Source organism: Echinops telfairi, unplaced genomic scaffold (genome assembly GCF_000313985.2).
Source record: "Echinops telfairi isolate 266 unplaced genomic scaffold, ASM31398v2 ScPeMD7_19;HRSCAF=73, whole genome shotgun sequence".
Lineage (NCBI taxonomy): Eukaryota > Metazoa > Chordata > Mammalia > Afrosoricida > Tenrecidae > Echinops > Echinops telfairi.
The window spans coordinates 2,072,944-2,079,238 of NW_022103916.1; positions in this window are offsets into that span (position 1 = coordinate 2,072,944).

The following is a 6,295-nucleotide window of genomic DNA, read 5'->3' on the forward strand; positions in this document are numbered from 1 at the left end:
CACATTTCATGATAATATTTTACTTTTACTTCTTGAGCTGCCTTTGAAATTTTCTGTTCATCTCTTTGACTTCATTCTTGCTTCCATTTACATTAGCTCCTCCATGATTAAGAGCAAGTTTCAGAGTCTCCTCTGACATTCACTTTGATCTTTTCTTTCCTTCCTGTCTTTTTAGTGTCTTTCCTTTATTGGAGGAAGTATAGCCAGAATTTTCTTTAGAGACAAGGATGACAAGACTTCATCTTACACACTTTGGACATGTTGTCTCGAGAGATCAATCCTTAGAAAAGAACATCATGCTTGCTAAAGTAGAGAGGCATTGAAAAGGAGGTAGGCCCTCAATGAGCTGGGTTGACACAATGAGCAAAATGAGCTCAAATATAGGACAATTATGTGGATGACAGCACCAGACAGTGTTTTGTTCTCTTGTACACAGGGTCCCTATGAATCTTAACTGACTTGATGGTACCTAACATCAACAATAACAACATGGATGGCAGTGAAAGCCCCAAATCCATTTACAGGACCCTCATATGGATGAAACCTCTGGTGAATTGCCTCTGGCATAGTGCAGGGATGTGACTAGCCTGGCTACCAGACAAAGTACATTGTAAAGTGGATTATTGCACATGTAGTTTAATTAAATTGTAACACCTTATCATTTGATTTCCCCTTTGATCCATTTTAAATTTGTTACAGTTTTAAATATTTTCTGTTTCTTTTCTACTGAGGTTCCCCTGTTTTATTTAGTCATTGTTGTTGCTTTTCTGTTTTGTTTTTTGTTATGCATATGAGATCCAGAATAGGTAAATCTATAGAGACAATAACTGGGCAATAATTTCATAGGGGCTTGGCACGGAAGGTTGGGCATAAATGGGGAACTGACAACACTGAGTACAAGAAAGAAGAAAATGTTCTAAAATTGATAGTAGCTATGATTGTGCAACTCTTCTTAATAGGATTGATCTATTGAATGTATGATATGTGAATTTTATGTCAATAAAACTATTACCAAAAAAACCCACACCAAAAAAAGACATTGATGAAATTTCATGACATGGATGGACTTGGGTATAATGCTGATCAAAGTTCGTCAAATCATAAAAGAACAAATATTGTATGAGACCATCATTATATGGACAAATTACCTGACCTGTTCTCAGGTCAGGTAACCACTTAATCTGGTGTTGTGTCTTCTTAATGGTCACAATTCATTTATCACTCCCTTATTTTTAAAACTTAAAAAAACACTTTCAGAGAAAACCTCACCTTAGCTGGGTCAGTTTCTTTTCTTTTTTTTAGGGGTATGTGTGTGTTAGTCTGGATAGACTAGAGAAACAAATCCAGAGATAGTCATATGTGTAAGAGAGAACTTTATATCAAAGAGCAATTATACATTAAGAAAACATCGCAGCTCAGTCCAGATCAAGTCCGATATTAGTCCATATGTTGATACTAGTCCATAAATTCCTCTTTAGACTCACGCAGCCATGCAATAATGTGGAATGGAGGAAGATCACAGGCCAGTGGGTGGAAAGTCTTGTGGATCCAGTGGTGGTGAAAGCATCTCAGCACTGGTGTGGATCTCCATGTGGCTCCTCCAGCTCCACGATTCTGACTGGATGAGTGTAGCTGAGTGTAGCTCCATCAGGCTTGTCATCAGAACGTGTCACAACAAGCATGTCTCCCGCCTCCAGGGAGGAATACAGGAGTTCCCAGAATTCTCAGGAGAAGGCCATGCCCACATGGAAGCCTCATTGGCTATGGCCTGACTGACAGGCTAGACTCCACCCCTTCGCAAGTTGATATGAGATTATGTAACTGCCATAAGGGGCAAGAGACAGGACCACATAGCTCCTGCCGTATAGCATTGTGGACTTCACAGACTTTTATAATGTTGATTAGTAAATTTTGATGGGGATTTCTGACCAGAAGAGTCAGGGATATGTCTGTCTCCAGAAAGGTGATTTCACTTCTGTTGATGGGTAAACCAAAGGGGGGCAGTCTGCCTTTGGGGAAAATGCTTAACAATACTTACATATTCTCACAATGGGAGACTCCACCAATTATTATATGGTGAAACATGCTGCCTTTTTTTTTTTATTATTGAATTTCTTTTTTCTCCTTGGTGACCCTGCTGTGTGCTATAGGCTATCTGGATTTTAGATGTTGTTCTTTTGAGGTATACAGCATTCTTTATAGACCACAGCAGAATTAGTTATTTTGAAATTCCACTAAGGGAACCAGAATGTACCTTAAACACACTTGTTGCAGATTAAAGGAACTGAAATAGTCCTTTGATCTTAAAGCTGGAATGCCATAGTGTAAGAAGAAGTAGAGGGCTGCTATTGCAAGGTCATGGATTTGGAAGTCAGTAAACTTTGATTCAAATATCTTGCTGTTGAGGTTGCCCAGTAATTGGAAACTTACCTACCATATACTTGCTATTTCATACTTTCTGTGTGATATCTATAGTCTGCAGATGTAGTTTGTCAAGATATAACTTCACTAGAAGTCCTGTGGCCCTAAATTGAACTCTAACCTTTTTCACAGAGTATCCTATGATTGTTTCCAGGCAAAAATTCTCAAGGATATTAGCTAAACCAAAGATCATGTTCTTATCTGAATGTTATCAATATTGTCCAGGCATTCTTCCCCTCACTAAGAGCCAGTCCCTGAATACCCAGCCTATCTCCTCTAGATGTAGCGTCACTAAACATGTGAATATACAATCTGTTAAAACAAAACTTTGTTTTCATAGTTTCTGCTTGCCATTCCAAGATTTGTGTTTATCTGACACAAACCGTTTCACTCAGCCTGTACATGTGCTGTGAGAACAAAGAAAGGGGGGAGACTCATGATAGGAAATATCTTGGCTGCACTCCTTTTCCATGCATGTGAAAATAAAACTCAGAATCTTTAAATCCACCCGATACCTGTAATCTAGCAACAGTGAACAAGCAATATTGGCCCTTTTTGTGCCTACCATGCAACAATACTATTATTAGAATAACCAAATGTCTCATGGAGGTTACTTAAATTATTTCTCAACAATTTGATAATGCTGCCTCTGAAGTGGACCAGGGATATATATATATGAACTTTAAATGTAAGAGAGGATTTTGAACTCACACTTCATTGTAAACCATGATCTAAGAATATTGGCCCTGCTCAATATTCTCCCTCATGAAGTGTTCAGTGAAGTTATGGGAGATATAGCAAAGAGTGGAGAAAAAAATCAGATGGTGCCTGGCTATCAGAAAGACTAGCATCTGGGGTCTTAAAAGCTCGTGTTAAAACAAGCAGCCATTTAAGTGTGGGGTCTGCTAAGTCCACAGGGAAGGAACACACCAGCCCGTGTGATGCAAAAATTGCCAATAAAATCTAAGATCAGGGAATTGTATTAGAGTTTAAATTTTGAGCACTCTGTTTGCAGAAGGTTGGGATGACAGTGAAAGACCCAAGGCCATTTGTAGACTCCCCATGTGGATTAAAGCTCCATTGAATTCCCTTGGACGATTGCCTAGGAGTGTGAATAGTTTTGCCTTCAGACAGAGTGCATTGGAGAGTGGATTACTGTAAGTATAGTTAGATTAAAATGTAACATATTATCATTTATTTTGCCATTTGACCCATTTTTAATTTGTTCTAAAATCTATTTTCTTCTGCTTTCTCTGGATTGGATTTTTCTGTGTTTTATTTTGTTATGTTGTTTGGCATTTTAAAAAATTATTTTATTTATATGAAATCCAGGATAGCTAAAGCTATAGAAACAGTAACTAGATTAATAATTCCTTAGGGTTATGGCAGGGTAAGTTGGGAGGTAATGGAGAGCTCATAATAATGGTTACAAGTATGAAGAAAATCTACTAAAATAGATTGTGGTGATGATTGCACAACTCTTTTTCATATATTTAAACCATTAAATTGTATGGTATGGGAATTATGTATCAATAAAACTTAAAAAAGAAACTGACTTCAATGCTTTGTAGCACATGGGTTAGTTTAAAGCAATTAAATAAAAAGAATGACAAAGGAATGAATCTAGAAACAAAAGACTTATATAAAGAAAACTACAAAATCTTAGTTTAAGAAACCAAAAGAGATACACATAAATTGAGGAATATACCAAGTTCATGTATAGAAAGACTTAGCATTGTGTAAAAGCCAATACGACCCAAAGCAACCCATAGATAAAATGTAATCCCAATTAAAATTCCAACTTTCTTTAAAGAGACCCCCCAAAATCACATTTTTTTACAGAAAGGAAAGAGATCCAAGATAAATAAATATTAATAAATAATAGTAACAAAGTAGGAGGGATTTCCTGTCCTACTACTGTACTGTACCTCCATTGTAGTTGTAATAGCCTCAAACTGGTACAATATATAGACAAATAAAATAGAATTGAGAACTCAGAGGTAAATCCATCTACTTACAGACAGATGATTATTGACAAAGTGCTAAGACACATTAAATGGGGAAGAGATAGTTTTTAAAATATTGCGGCAAAAATTTCATTTCCACTTGCCAAAGAATGGAACAGGACCCATAATGAATGCACACAGAAACAAACTCAAGATGGATTAAAAATCTATAAAGATCATCAGTACAAATATAAGGGCAAACTTAAGTACCCTAATACATACACCAGCAAACATAATGAATAACACAGAAGCAGCACAAGACAAAATAGTTATTGAGACCTCCTAGACATTAGACCCTTATGTACACCCAATGATTTTACCAAAAGGTATAAAAGATAAGCCACAGACGGGTGAAATATTTTTGGCAAAAAAACCCCCTATGCGATAAGAAATTCATTTCCAAAATATATAGAAAAATTCGAAACCTCAATAAGAAAAGGATGAATACCCAATATAAAAATGGGCAGTGGATATGAACAGACACTTCACTAAAGAAAATATTCAGGTGGCCAACAAACATATGAAGAAGTGCTTGACATATTTAGCCATTTGGTATATGCAAATTAAAACAACAATGAGCTATCACTTCACTACAGCATTAATAACAAAGTTCGAAAACACAGAAAACAACAAATATCCATGAGGGTGCATAGACGCATGAATCCTCATACACAGCTGATGTAACCACTTTGGAAAGTGATATGGTGCTTCCTCGAAAAGTTAGGAATAGAAATACCAGAAAATCTAGCAATCCCTCTACTTGGTATATGTTCTAAAGAAATAATAACCATGACACGAATAGATTTATGCACACCCATGTTCATTACAGCACTATTCATAATAGCAAAAAGATGTAAACAATTTAAATATCCATTAATAGAAGGATAAACTCTGGTACATACATAAAATGGAATAATGCAGCAGTGAATGAAATGAATAATAATAATGAATCTGGGAAACACCATACTACATGGATGAAGTGGAGGACATTATCCTGAGGGATATTAGTTAAACACAAAAGGACAGATGTGTTAGGCTGGGTTCTCTAGAGAAACAAAACCAGGACACTTTATATATATATATAAAACAGAGAACCAGGACACTTAATTATATATATATATATGTATATATGTATATGTATATATAACAGAGAAGGACTGTAACAGCTAATTAGTCCACACAACAGTACAGAGGGCTCAGTTCAACTCACTTTTGTGGAACAGTTAATATACTGAAGGTCCTTCAACTCACAAAGGCTGCTGGTCCAAGGTCAAGGAAGCAGATATTGGGGTCTTCCCTCAGGCAAGACAGAGTTTGCCCCGCAGGCAGCAGGCAGTAGGGAGGGGCAGCAACAGTCAGTCAGTAGTGAGGGAGCTTAGTAAAGCAGGCCCAGATGGGGTCTGGAGATGTACACATGACAACACGACCCACCAGCCTCGAGCTCAAGAGATGTACATATCAGCAGTGTGGCGAAGCAGGTCTCAATGGAACCTCAGCAGATGCACGACAAGGCAATGGAATCCACAGGTTGTCCCAGCCCACAGTACCACAGCACACAGTTAAGGCAAAGGACTAGCTCAGGCAGCAGAGTGATGGTCTGATCACTAGGGAGAAAGAGTGAAGGGGGTGGGCTTTGGAAAGCCATTTATCTCATCATCCTCCAATCAAGCTGTGGCCTGATTAAACTCTGACCCTCGTTGGAACAATAAACCTAACTATTACAACAGATATTATGTAAGACCACACAAAAAGGAAATTTCTTTGATGATTATCAGGGGTGCGAGTGGAATAAAGGGATGGAAAGTCACTGGCTAGAGGTTGGTTAGGCAAGTGTTAATAATCTGGATAAAAGGGAAGGCAAGACTGGA